The sequence below is a fragment of the Brachyistius frenatus genome, unplaced genomic scaffold, assembly GCF_029030835.1.
Source record: "Brachyistius frenatus isolate BFR_SWC_R1_liver_20210118 unplaced genomic scaffold, ASM2903083v1 Contig_174, whole genome shotgun sequence".
NCBI lineage: Eukaryota > Metazoa > Chordata > Actinopteri > Embiotocidae > Brachyistius > Brachyistius frenatus.
The window spans coordinates 297,785-313,018 of NW_027210773.1; positions in this window are offsets into that span (position 1 = coordinate 297,785).

Genomic DNA, 15,234 nt, shown 5'->3' on the forward strand with positions numbered 1-15,234 from the left:
GATGTGAGGCGCTTTGAAGAGCCGGCGTTCAGTACCGCAGGAATTCTGCAGGTTTTAAGAAAAAGAAGCGACAACGAGCTCCAATTTACACCTGATGACCAGAACCATCACCGTACTCTCAGGATGAGGTCAGGTGTGCTGGTCTCAGGATGAGGTCCGGTCAGGTGTGCCGGTCTCAGGATGTCAGGATGAGGTCCGGTCAGGTGTGCCGGTCTCAGGATGAGGTCCGGTCAGGTGTGCTGGTGTGCTGGTCTCAGGATGAGGTCCGGTCAGGTGTGCCGGTCTCAGGATGTCAGGATGAGGTCCGGTCAGGTGTGCCGGTCTCAGGATGAGGTCCGGTCAGGTGTGCTGGTCTCAGGATGTCATGATGAGGTCCGGTCAGGTGTGCCGGTCTCAGGATGTCAGGATGAGGTCCGGTCAGGTGTGCCGGTCTCAGGATGAGGTCCGGTCAGGTGTGCTGGTCTCAGGATGTCAGGATGAGGTCCGGTCAGGTGTGCCGGTCTCAGGATGAGGTCCGGTCAGGTGTGCCGGTCTCAGGATGTCAGGATGAGGTCCGGTCAGGTGTGCCGGTCTCAGGATGAGGTCTTGAGTTCTTGTGCTCTTCATCAGACCGGAGCATCAAACATCTCCCTCAACCTGCTGTCTGCTCTGTAATGCTTCCATTAGAGCCCGGGGGGTCTTGTGACACCGAGTCCCACCGGGAGCAACTCGGGTCGGGTTGGTGACTCACTGCCTTTTAACTCCTGTCATTTTTAGGTTAAAGCAATAATGTGACTGAAGAATCAGAGCAGAATGGAAGAAGAGTCGACTGGAAAACGTACGAGTTCAACTGCTTGTCATTCTTCACCCAACAAGACCGGCGGCGTTCAGGGTCGGCGCTGCCGGGTCAGCTTCCTGACTCGGTGGAGACCGGTCAGTTTTTCTGACATGCAGCTCTCCTGTGTTTGTGGGACGACTCCATGATATTTTCATCAGAACAGAACGAAGCCTTTTTCATTGGTAAAGATGGTAATCAGTAAAAATGAGTGAGGATGTGACAAGCTCACATTATCTGCATTATTTACAAGGTCAACTTTTGCAGTGATCACCTGTAGGAAGTGACCATATTTGGCCAGCTGGGGGAGGAGCCAGCGGTGGATCTGATTGGAAACCTGATGATACTACGTCCCGCCCACCGATAGCTGTAACCTGACTGCACCACAGGCCTGTCAATCAAACAGACACGCCCCCCAAAACAGGTCTTCTTGAATCTTCTTTTCTAATGAATGAGGGATTATTTTCAGATGGACCTCCAGAAAACTAAGAAGAAGGAGTGACTTTAGCTAACAACACCGAGAGAACTGATGGACACATTTTATTCACTTTGGATTTGATGAGAGAAGTTGAATGGGAGTCTATGGAGCCGGAGGCTTTTTGGAGCCGACCTCTAGTGGCACTCGCTGGTATTGCAGCTGAAGACACTTCTGGATCAGAACCATTTTACAGACCTGAAGCTACGAACACTTGAACTAGCATGTGGCGGGCTGCAGGTTTTTCTTCCTCTATGAATGACCGAAGCACCGGCTTGTTAACCGAACAACAACAGACCTCGAGTCCAATAACGCCATCTGCAAAAATATCAGTTTATGTCTTTTAATAACACATCTCACAGTAAGTTCTGTGAAAGCTCAGGATATTGGAGAAAGATCTGAGATTACTGATGAAGTCAGGTTTTTCTTTCGTGTTTGAAAAAAAAGAAAACATCTGCAACACGCGTCCATTACAGGTTTATTCACTTCTTCTAACATTTAATGTACCAGAGAGATACTGATTTACTCACACTGGCCAATTCAAACCCATTTACTATCGAACAATTCTGCTGAAAGCAGAAACGCTGAGGACTCGGGACCGTTATTATGTGCTTAATGGTCTGAAAACCATTTAAGCACCAGGTTCGTGTTAGTTCATATTTTCAGAATATACAAAGATGAGATGGATGAAATATGGTCATAAGAATGGCAAGAGACATAACAGAGGAAATGAGAGAAATGAAAAAAAAAAAAAACAACATCCATATTTGATGTTCTTTGCGTTGCAAAAAAAAAAAAAAAGTCTTTGATAATTTTTGCTTTTAGCAAATCTCTAAAATGAACAGTTTTTGTACTGTAAATATTAACTTCCACTGGGAAATACTCAAAACACAGAAGCGAACATTTGGATGGAATTTATTTTCCTGTACGAACTTATGAAATGCCTTCAAGCACAATATGTAAAATCCAGCAATGAGCATGAAAAGATAATCTGCCCAAAATAATGAGGAAAAAAATAATCTGAATTCTGACTTTCGCCTGTGTTGTCGTCACTCGTGAACTTGGCTGTGTTCGTTATGTTGGATAGTTTATTTTACAGTTTTCTGAACTAACTGATCTTCAGACTGGTAAGAGGCCAAGAACTTCCACGTAATCCCAGACGGTCGCTCTGGAAACCACGGTGACTGAAATGAAACGGGAGCCACCTGTTGAACCTCTCCGGCCGTTCATCTTCCTCTTAGCTTTAAATTACAGTGCGGCAGAGCGCCGGCCACGTTTGTCTGTAATTGATTTGCAGTGAGAAGCGTCGGTCGGCGGAGGTGACCACGTTTCCGCCCGGCTCTCGTAGATTCGGGTCTGACGTGGATCAGTCGGACCGCTCAGCTGCGTTCTGACAGCAGAATAATAAATGTCATCTGGCCTGTCGTGACGGCCAGATTTGAGGAGGTCTTGGGGGAGCATTTTACATTTTTTGTTGAAGCGGTTAGAAGCTGAGACTCGGCTAAAGTCGGCAGCGTTCAGGCCGCCGGCTGCCAGCAGAACCAATCTCAACTTTGGCTGCAGCCGTGTGCTTTTCATTATGAATCTCAGATGAGGCAAAATGATTCTGTCACCATCAGTTAGCTTCATTAGTGGGTTATGTTGCCGTGGCAACGCTGCCGTGTTCAGGTAAGCCTGAAGTAGACTCTGATGAATTTTACTGTAACGTGAAATGAATTGACGAAAAATGTGAACTGTTGGCTTCCTGTCAGACTCAGCGGTGGGCGCCACGCCCACAAATACTTCCACGGAAATGAAAACGGATAATATCACCATCTCCAGCCCGGCAACAAACATGAACAAACATCGTGGGATAACTGAAGCCATCTTTAAATAATAAACGTGGGGTTACATTATTTTGTAATCATTTCACATACTGTAATTATTAAGTGACGTACTATCAGGAGTTTGCACAGGGACTTTCATTTTGAAAAGCCAGGGGATTATGCTACTCTGTGCAGGACATTTAGGGTGGGGTTAAGTATTTTAGTGGGCGTGGTTAATTGTAGTTATAAAGTAGCTTGTGGTTTCCAACTTGCCTGCATGTGTTTTAGTGGCTTGATGCCGTTTCCACTGAACGCACTGCTGGATAAACTGTAAATAAGTATCTCACCAAAAAAAAAAAAAACTACCGCAACATGTTAATTACACCCATCGATCGCACAGCGCTCCAGGCAGGGAGGCGAATGATTACATGGCTTGACTCTGAGATGGAGAGTAAGCAAACAGCAGTAAGCAGGGATGTGTTAATCATGAAGGAGAAGACTGGAAACAAACACAAACAAACACAAACACACAAATCCATCACAAAAAAATGACTTTCCAGGATTTGTTTGAAAAAAATGGTTTGTTGTAATTTTCCTCTTTTAGTGACGCAGTCTAAAACAACAGTTCAGTGTCACATCCGACGTCTTTTTCATTAGTTGATCATTAAGATCTCGACCCACCACCTCATACGTAGTGTCGGTTTTTGATTCTCTATTTTTTTCATTTTATTTTTTATGATTAATCTAAGAACTGACCAAGACAACAGTTGAAAATTTGCCTTTTGACAGTTAGTTATGTTATCCTGGAAAAAAGAATGAATTTCGAGCAGCGATGAAAATGTCACGTGGGAACTTTGACTAATAAAAAAACAATGCAAACCCTCCAGGGGTCGAGAACATAAAGTGGTTCGGATGTAATTATTCTAACCTGTAGAAAGATGAAGGTGGATGAAACATCCATTCAACTAACGGCACTCTTTCTCTCATATGAAGTTTATCACCACCAATAAAACTAAATTCCCAAGTAACGAACATTTTAATTCATGAAGTAGCAAACTGAAAAGTTTGTACAGTGATGAGGAAATCACTGAGAGGCGCTTTGACGTAGCTACGGAAGAAGTTCTGTTTAAAGATGAGGATGTAATGACTTCTTGCAGACAGATAACGTTCAGCTCTGGTCTCTGAGGTTTGTTTAAACCTTTCTGGGAAGTGCAGGAAACCAAAAAAAAGTAATAACACTTCATCTTAAAATGGATCCTGAAAATGCTGTGAACACTTCAGATTGATGGAACAGCGCCAGAGAACGAAAGATGTGATTCTTGTTTTTACTTTAACTTTCCTCATACTGAGTTTGACCTCTTGATATTTGCCTGGAGAGAAAACCAATTTCAGATAGTTCCCTCTAATTTCCTTTCAGGTTAAACTGGATTCAGTCGGGTCATTGGATGAATGTCGGCGGTCTTTAGGGGGAGATTGTGTTCGTGGACACTTGCCAGCCCACTGATGTGTGAAGGGCATTTATTTTCACTGCAGCAAAGTAGACGAGGGAGAGCCTGAAATATGAGTTCCATCATTTGAAAGAAAATTACATCATATATACGTCGATAAAAAGACTGAAGGAGCATAAATTTGAAATCATACGTTCAAACTGTTGAATAAAGAACGACAAAGCGTGAAATAGACACACCCGTCCACTACAGTAAAGCGTGAAATAGACACACCTGTCCACTACAGTAAAGCGTGAAATAGACACACCCGTCCACTACAGTAAAGTGTGAAATAGACACACCCGTCCACTACAGTAAAGCGTGAAATAGACACACCCGTCCACTACAGTAAAGCGTGAAATAGACACACCCGTCCACTACAGTAAAGCGTGAAATAGACACACCCGTCCACTACAGTAAAGTGTGAAATAGACACACCCGTCCACTACAGTAAAGCGTGAAATAGACACACCCGTCCACTACAGTAAAGCGTGAAATAGACACACCCGTCCACTACAGTAAAGCGTGAAATAGACACACCCGTCCACTACAGTAAAGCGTGAAATAGACACACCCGTCCACTACAGTAAAGCGTGAAATAGACACACCCGTCCACTACAGTAAAGCGTGAAATAGACACACCCGTCCACTACAGTAAAGCGTGAAATAGACACACCCGTCCACTACAGTAAAGCGTGAAATAGACACACCCGTCCACTACAGTAAAGTGTGAAATAGACACACCCGTCCACTACAGTAAAGTGTGAAATAGACACACCCGTCCACTACAGTAAAGCGTGAAATAGACACACCCGCCCACTACAGTAAAGCGTGAAATAGACACACCCGTCCACTACAGTAAAGCGTGAAATAGACACACCCGTCCACTACAGTAAAGCGTGAAATAGACACACCCGTCCACTACAGTAAAGCGTGAAATAGACACACCCGTCCACTACAGTAAAGCGTGAAATAGACACACCCGTCCACTACAGTAAAGCGTGAAATAGACACACCCGTCCACTACAGTAAAGCGTGAAATAGACACACCCGCCCACTACAGCAAAAGTGTTTCTTATTGTTGAAGTACCGGGATGCTGTTGTCGGATAGAAGCTATCAGTATGTTTGTTTTATGCATTAAACAGCAGGAATAAAAACACTTACATTTTTTTTGGAGAGTCTGATATTTTATCGGGCGACGCATTCAAATGTTCCGGTCTGTAATTCGTACATCTGTCACGCTTCTTACCACCTGTTAGCTAAAATAACGTGTCACATTGATATCCAATAGACATGAAGGCAGATGGTTTAAATCAGACTTAATTTATTAATGCAGATTATTATTATTATTATTATTATTATTATTAATCACCAGACCGTTGGCATAATCTGTATTTTTTTGCTCCAAACAGCCAATAACCAATAACATGCAGCATTTTCAACTCCTGCATCTTTCATGTGGAGCAAATTCACATCCATTCACACACGTTTTGATTTGCCTTTCTTTGTGTCTGAATTCACCTCCAACCTTCTCTGTGGTTTCTTAAGGAGCCTGTTTGGATGAATGTTGGTATCACATGTTTACTCACACAACAAGGAAACATTCATACATTCATAACCAGATAATACGCGGTGTTTGACTGACAGGCCGGTGATGCATTGTGACCATTTGGAGGTGAAGGTGGAGATGTGTCGTGACAGAGGACGAAGACACTGCAGGAAAAAAAAAAAAAAAAAAAGTCTGAGTTTAACAGTTCGATGCCAACTTTTAAAAGTCTGAACTCGCTGTCCGTTCACTCGCTTCTGTCGGAGCCGTCAGCACTTTAAAAGGCACTTATACAGTCGTGCTTGAAAATGTAATAAACCATTCAGAAGAATGACCTTAAACCCATCAGATTAAACTGATTACAGAAATGGGACGGCTCGATTAAATGCTTACTCGGCAGTTTATTTATGGGGGAAAATGATCCAATATTACATATGTGATTTGGCAAAAGTATGTGAAGCTTTGCTTTAATAACTGCAGCTAAATGTTTCTGTAACTGGAGGACGTAAAAGAAGAGATTTATTAGTATTGAACATTGACGTTGCCCTTCAGGCTTTCTAAAGCAAAAAATTGCAAAGGGTACAAATGACATAAGTATCTGCATTTTACAAAACTTTTGACTGGAATAGAAAACTAAATTACAGCCACATACCAGTAATCAGAATAAACAATGTATGACATTAAAAGAGCACCAGTGACACCTCAAACTGTGGAAAAAGGATTTGGAAATAGCGAGAGACATTTTGATCATTCTCTTCGACCTGAAGATGAAACTGATTTCAACAATTATTCAAAATGATGGTGGTCAGCTCAGATAATTACAATCGGGCGATTCACGTAATAATTATGACAGGCCTCAGTTATTATAAATGGCACAAATTAAAAACCTTTTATAAATCAGAGGATTTAATCAGAGAGAATTTCATGATTTATATATTTTTTCTTATCCAGTGATTCTCATTTTCCATGAATGATGTTTAAACCAGCAGCTCGTCCATCGTGTGTGTGTGTGTGTGTGTGTGTGTGTGTGTGTGTGTGTGTGTGTGTGTGTGTGTGTGTGTGTGTGTACGTACGTACGTACGTACGTACAGCCTTTCTAATGAACCTTAATAAAAGCTACTGTGATCTTTTCCTAACTACTCTAAATGCCATGAGCAACGATTGCAGAAAGTTTCTGCAGCATTAAAGTGAGAATATGAAACTTTTTCTGAACAGCAGCTGCTGTCGCAGGTGGGAAATACAGGCCAGCACTAATTATGGAAAAAAACAACACGGTCTCCTTAATTGGTCAAAGAGGGCTTTTATTTTATCAGGCAGGAATTTAAGATGTAAATATTGTATATTCTTTAAACAGCATTGGCAGTGAATATAATTCTGGGAAGCAGCACGTCCTTTCATATCGAGCTTCGAACCTCAATCTAATATCTGTTTATTAACTGCCAAACAGAAACACGCAGAGCAACTTGGGTTTTGCTAAAGTGAGGAACTCCTTCCATGAAGGTGGTTTGGTGAAGTTTTCAGGTAGTTCGGTAGTTTGTCGCTCTCGTGGGACGGCCGGATGGGACCGAGCCAATGGCGGTACGATGACGTTTGGAGGCGGTTAAAACCTCATTAGTGATTCTCCTTTTGTGCCACTGGAAGAAATAAACTTCCTCTTTCATGAATAAAGATGTTGTCCCACTAATGTAACTTTTCAGTTTCCCCGGAGTACGATTAGATTAAGATTGAACATGAAGCTTCGTGCACCGATGTGCAGATGTGGAATCCACAGTTACACAACGTCTGGCCTAAATACTCAGAATAATTCATGCCCTTTGTTCTCTGTGTTTTTTTTATTGTCCCTGCTGTCTTTGTGCATTTGTCTCCGTGTCCTTTGTACTTTGTGAATCTTTGCGCAGCAGCTTTTTAACAATGCTGCAACCGAGACCATTAAAACCGAGATGCAGAGGCGTTGTTAGAAAGAAGAGAAAAATGGGGTTATTAAGTTTTTGTGAACTACAGAAAAAAAAACAAAAAAAACATACAAAAAAAATTATGCTTTCAGTGTTCGTATTTGCTCATAACTGCTCATATATTTAACTGCTGAGTCTCTTCAGAGGGCCGGAAAACTTTCCCCGAGAGCATTTTATTAGATATCGATTCCAGCCTTGTACTTGTTAACTTAATAAGATTAAAGGAAGCCTTGAATTATGTCTTATTTTCTCCTCAGTTTGTTTGACACCACCAGAAGTTACAGCTGCAGGAACGAGGCTAATGGAATAAATAGCTATAATTATAATCTAATTATGAAGCGTTTTCATTTACACGTTCATGCCAGCTGCCGTTTGGCAGCTCGCCTGCTGGCAGTCTGGATTCTGTCTTTAACTTCATATTATAGTTTGTGCTCTGTTTGTAAAATAAGTTGCTCTGCTTACTTGTTCGTGATTGGTCACATGCCACAAACTCCGCCCCCTTTATGTTGAACTTTGCTTTGTACAACAGGAGAACGACAATCTGAAAAAACAACCGGCACAACTCGTGAACTTTGAGAGAAAATTTAGAGCTCCGACGTGGTGAACACCACAAGAGGGCGCCGTTCATACGGACTCTCCTCGTCATTACGCGGTGAATACGACCACATCTGAACGCTTCGTTAAGTTCCTTCTGAAGAAGGAAAATATCTCTGGAAGCTCGTTGCAGCTGGTTTCTCTGATCAGCTGAAACCTGTTTGAATTACCTTTTGAAATTCCACCGAAAAATTCTGCATTAATTAGCAGTGAAAATGAGTTTTATTGTCGTTTTATCAAAGATTATTACAAGATTAAGTCTACATTATAAAGGTGTGACTCATTTTCATGAAACACTAAAATTAGTTATTTTATGACCAGAACTGTTGTCTAGTAAAACCCGTAAAAAAAACTTTTGTTTTTTTTTGTTTTGTTATATTCGAGTGAAAATTAATCGCCTGCTATCAAATTGTGTAACATCAGCCTGAATAGTGACTTTAATGCCCCTCAAGTGCCGTTTAAACTTCTACTTTGTGAGCAACAATGAAACTTTAATCTACTTTTATAGATTTACAGTCACATTTCAAACAATTTGCCCTCCGGTGAAGATAAAATCTGTCAGATGCTATAAATGAATTCCATTAAAACATGAACACTGAAGGATCCAGTGATAGTTGATAGTTTCCATTCTGACTTTATGGCAGCTTCTGCCTGAAACTCTGAGACATCCCTTTTGATTTCTGAGTCTTCTTTTTCATCACTAGATTTCTCTGTGATGCAGTTTATGGGACGACGAGTCAAAAGATGTTTCACTCGTATCAAAGAAACGGAATCTTTTTTTTTTTCCGTGTCAACTTGTATTAGAGGACATGAATCAAATAAAAAGGGGAAAATGTGTTTCTTAATGACGTAATTGCAAAGTCATGGTGGGAAAAGAGGATTTAAACATTTCACTCGGACGATATATCACAATATATCAGCGTAACGTCCAACCAAAACATGAACTTCCGTGACCTCTGACCTTTCTGTAAACGTCAGCAAACACGCCCCAACTCGTGAAAGTCGTGAATACCACAAGATGGCGCCGTTCACATGGCAACATCCACCTGTCACTCTGAAGCCCCGCCCTTATTTATGCAGAATTTTAACCTTTAAAACTATTTAAATGGGTGAAACATCCTCACACCCTGTCAACATGTTTGCTTCTGCTGGATGTCTTTGGGGATTGACTTGCTCTTTGGTGCCAGCCTCAAGTGGTCATTTAAGGAACTGCGGTGTTTGGCAATTTCCATTTGGAGGTTCGACGAGGTGCCGAGTGTTGATTCTGCGCTGAATGCTGAACATTTCTGCTTTTCTTTTCCCGGTCAAAAAAAAAGCTTTACCGTCACCAGCCGTCCAATCACGGTGAAGGAGGGGGTAAAAACACCGACTCGGCTGTCTTTTGCAGTGTATAATAACATTTAATCCAATATATACTGGATGCTGCAGTTTGTGATCAGCAGTGACAGAGAAACCGAGACGAAGAGGAAATGATGGTCGCGTGTTGTTTCCTGATATGAAACTCAACAGCAGGACAACACTATTCGTGTGTGCCTTCCAAAACATCCGATTACATCTTTTTCTCCCAGTTGACTAGAAATCCTCTCGGTTGCTCGGTGGTTGCTAAGGGTCCGACTACTTCCTGGAGTAGTAAACATAGCACACGTTACATAAGAGTCTACTGATGCAACAAAAATTGCACTAACAAAAAGTTTAATATTTTGAGTGACTTGCCCCTCAGCAGGAACACGTTTATATTACGGATTTTATTTAGTCGGCAACTTGCACTTCGGTTGTCGTGCCGATAATGACGTCAAAGCACACGTCTCGTCTCATATTGCGTCCTAATTAATTAAGGTACGTTTATGAGCGAGTCGGTAAATGATTCGGAAAAGTTCTTTCCAAAGTCAAACGGACCCCCGAGGTCTTAAACCCGGCTGTGAGACGGTCGTCATGGAGACGCGTCGTGTTTCAGCGGCTCGATACGGAGAGTTATCGTGTTTGGAGTCGCTGGTTTTTTTGCTTGTTTGGAGAATAAGATCCGTACGAGATGAGAGAAGCTCCGCGATTAAATTCAGTCACAGCAGCATTCGGGTTTTGTAGCAAATCAGATGTAGAAACGGGGTAATAAAATGATCCTTATTTATTGGAGTATAATGGTGTGTGTGTGTGTGTGTGTGTGTGTGTGTGTGTGTGTGTGTGTGTGTGTGTGTGTGTGTGTGTGTGTGTGTGTGTGTGTGTGTGTGTGTGTGTGTGTGTGTGTGTGTGTGTGTGTGTGTGTGTGTGTGTGTGTGTGTGTGTGTGTGTGTGTGTGTGTGTGTGTGTGTGTGTGTGTGTGTGTGTGTGTGTGTGTGTGTGTGTGTGTGTGTGTGTGTGTGTGTGTGTGTGTGTGGTGTGTGTGTGTGTGTGTGTGTGTGTGTGTGTGTGTGTGTGTGTGTGTGTGTGTGTGTGTGTGTGTGTGTGTGTGTGTGTGTGTGTGTGTGTGTGTGTGAGAGTGTGTGTGTGTGTGTGTGTCCTGAGAGATAAAGCAGCGCCAGCCTTCCTGTATTCACTGCCAACAGAAGGAGGAAACTGGACGTCCGTCCATCCGTTTCTGTTTTTGTTGTGTCTCACGAGGAGAGGAAATGAGTTGAGGACACGTCCAGCGGAGACGAACTGATAAAACACCGACGTCTAATTAGAAAGTGCAACAGCTGATTTTATGTGTCGTAGTAAAACAAACTGGATTATTGGAGAGGAAAAGAAAAAGGTTCAAACTGAAACAGCAACAGGTAGTGAGATAACTTAGGGAGACATTTCATTTCGATTCATGATTTTAAGTATCATTAATTTTTAAGAAACCAACATCAGCCTACAAAAAAGACATAAATTGATGTTGTGAGTCGCTGCTCTGTAAAAGCAACACGTTTGTCCAAGCCGAGTTTTTTGTTTTGTTTTTTTGTGTAGATTTTGTGAGTTTGTGTTTTGCTCGCGGTGGAAGAGAAAATGATTTGTGAGTTTGGAGCATTTAAAAAGATATTATTAATAATAAGGAGACAAACGACATGAACACACCTACTTATGTCACATAACAATACATTCCCATTTTTTATTTACGTTCATATTTAAATTCTTTTAAATTGTTTACTGTCCACAATCACAACATAAAACGTACTTCTATGCCAGATGAATAACATCGTAGTCGTCCATCGTGACCAATAAAAAACAATCGGTGAAATCTCATCTTGCTCAAAAGTTGTTCTTTTGCAACTTTTACCTTCGTTTACGTTTATTTAACACTTTAATCATTTTTGGAAGTCCAGACAAATAAATGTTTATCATAATCAGGAACAATGATTCATGTCGTATTCACACTGTTACAGATAATATAAAACTACGTCAGACTTTTCCTTGAGTTCGACCTGTCATGTTTTGACTCTGACCCGACGGAGGTGTGAACCTCGGTCCCTGAAAGTGTCACTGAGGACGGGACAGGTAGCAAAGGGACTCGACCGTTTCCGTGACGACCACTACCGGACGCTCGGTCATCCGCGAAATCCGATTAGAGACGGTGACCGAGCAACGGCCGAGTTCACCTTTTGCACCGCTGAGAAAGGAGGCGGAAAGAAAAAGGGGAAGTTTAGTTTCCAAAGAGTCGCCGATCAGTTCGTGAACGGATTTAAATGTCTGATATTTATTTTTCTCTCTTCTCTGAAACTGTCATCAAGGTTTCTGATGATATGTTTGATTATGTTCCAGCTCTTCACTACGTTCACTTCTTCTTTGGATGTTTTCACCTCAAACTTCAACATGTGGTGTCCCACACGTGTCCATATTGGGTCCACTTTTGTTTTTCTATTTATGTTCACGTTTACATTTTTAAATTGTTTGCGGTCGATATTCACCAACATATAACTTACTTGGATGATCAATGATTTTATTGCTGAGAAATTCCACATCTGTAGCTCAAACTCGGGGCGGACGTCCAACGCACTCCGATCTTTAAGTGTAACAAATTGTTGAGATGAAGATGCTCACGTCCTCATCGCCCAGAGAGAGAAACCGACTGTCATCTCACCTGGAAGAGTCCGGCGTCCCGTGTGTGTCGATCAGGTCTCGGAGGAGGCAGACTAAGATATCTGGTTCACCCCTGAACAACGGCCTGTGGTGTATTTTTATTCTTACACGGTCATGGTAATGTAAAGTTCAACAACTACCGCAAGCGCTAAATGTCTAAAAACGAAATGTTCTAAATCCTCGAACGAGTCGAGGGTTCCTAAATGTTCTAAAGCTTTTGGGTGTCTGTCGTCGCACTACTAGTTTAGCACCGAGGGCGACCGGTGCTAAGGGTCTGGTGCTCTATACTGGGGACGGCTGCTGCTTTTATGCTGCTTGAACAGGAAATGTCTCTGAATGCCATATATGGCTACATCCTGTTGAGGTGGGAAGTCCCTGTCGAAACCTTCAGTACTCAAAGAGGAGATAGCATTTCCATATTTGGCTTTATAGAAGCGTTAGCTTAGCTCACTGGTTACGTGACTACGAGCAATATGCAATGCTGTTAGCTGAGTATACGTCCTTATTAGGACTCGCAAAGTTTATCTTTGGAGCCGCCGGCGCAGCAGATGAAGTAAAAAGGTATTTAAAGGCTGCAGGTGGAGAAAAGCATTCAAAGATTTTAATGCTTAATTAAAATGTTTAATTTAATTATCAAGTTTAGAGAAGCATTTCAGGAGGTTTTCTGAGATTTGAACAACTTCATAATTTAGTCATAACTGTCCTCGCAAACTGTCTGTGCCATCTGTCCATCTAACACACACACACACACACACACACACACACACACACACACACACACACACACACACACACACACACACACACACACACACACACACACACACACACACACACACACACACAAGTTGGCCGATTCAGCTCGTGTTTCATCCTGACTGACCGAGTCAGACGCTCGGTACCATCTGCCCGTCTGCAACCTTGAGACCTGTGTGTGTGTGTGTGTGAGTGTGTGTGTGTGTGTGTGAGAGTGTGTGTGTGTGTGTGTGTGTGTGTGTGTGTGTGTGTGTGTGTGTGCGTGAGAGAGAGTGTGTGTGAGAGAGTGTGTGTGTGTGTGAGAGTGTGTGTGTGTGCGTGTAAAAGCTAAAAGGTTACGTGTCAGACCAGGAAAATAAAATTACAAGTATTACCGGAGGTTTCTCGATTTGCATTTCTTCTTCATTTTGTCATTTTATCGTTTTAATGTTAATTTTTTTCCTTTTTCAAACCTTTTTTTTTTTTTACTTTAGAGCTTTTTCTTTCATCATTCTTGTCTTTTGAATCTTCATTTTCGTTGGTTTTCTTGGTCTCATCAAGTGTTTGATGGACTAATAAATTGCACTGTTTGAGGAAGCAGCTTAAACTACCGGCCCGATGTATGAAACCGCTCGTGAAAGTAGTGGTTAGAATAATTAATCTGATCGCTGTGAATAAAACAAATTTGTGGAACTGAATTGAATGATTGGTGGGAACAAGCTAAGATGCAAATATCCTCTGTTCAGAAGTGTCCTTCTACATTGCAGTATTTTCTATGAGTCCCAGATGCTGTATAATGCAGATGTAACGTGATACTGATGAGTTGAGCAGATGATGTTAAAGTGGAAACTCTTCTCCAACCCGCTATCACGGAAAAGCGTGTAATAGACACGCTCCTGGACAACGGCAGGCGGAGCTACCGCACGTTTTACTTTTAACGGACGGGCGTGTCTATCACACGCTTTGCCGTGACACGAGGCTGCGCTGGTCGTCATGCCGTCTGTCCGCTGGGGAAGGATTTAAGAGTTGCACGTGTTGTTGACATGTCGGCTGATCTGTCTGCGTCTCTCGACCACTTCGCTGGCTCAGAGAACGTTTAAAAAATAAAATAAAGCAAATATGTGGTTTTGTGTCACGTGAATGTGTTGTTACGCAACACCTTGCAGACATTAATTCAGTGACGCATGTCAGTAAGTGGAAGCAGCTCTGCAGTGTCTCTGCAGGCCTGTGTGTGTGTGTGTGTGTGTGTGTGTGTGTGTGTGTGTGTGTGTGTGTGTGTGTGTGTGTGTGTGTGTGTGTGTGTGTGTGTGTGTTGATTAACTCTGATGGCTTCAGGGAGAAACTTTAAAGATACGGAGGGAGGAAGAGGCGCGAAGCTGGAGGCTCTTTGGGTACTTTTCATTTTCTCACCTCACCGCCTCGTCTTCTTTCACAGACTGCAGCGCTGGTGCAGGCAGATATATTTGTGGTGGGGAGGTGTGTGGGGGGTGGGGGGGGTGGGGGGGAGGGAGTCTTGTGCAGCTGAGAGCCGTCACAGTTTCCTGCAGAGTCTGAACACTTCTTCCAGAACATTTCGGCCGATCTTTGTTCTCTTAAAGGGCTTGAAATGCTGATCTCTCTGCTCTCCGTCTCATCCATCATGATGAATTAAATACCAAACGAATACACTTCAAACATTAAAGACAATTCCTGCAATTCAACCATCACATCGACATCAAGTCCTTTTCTTTTCTTTTCTCTCTGTGGGTGATAAAGCTCCTTCTGAAACAGTCCGAATGATAAATGAGCTG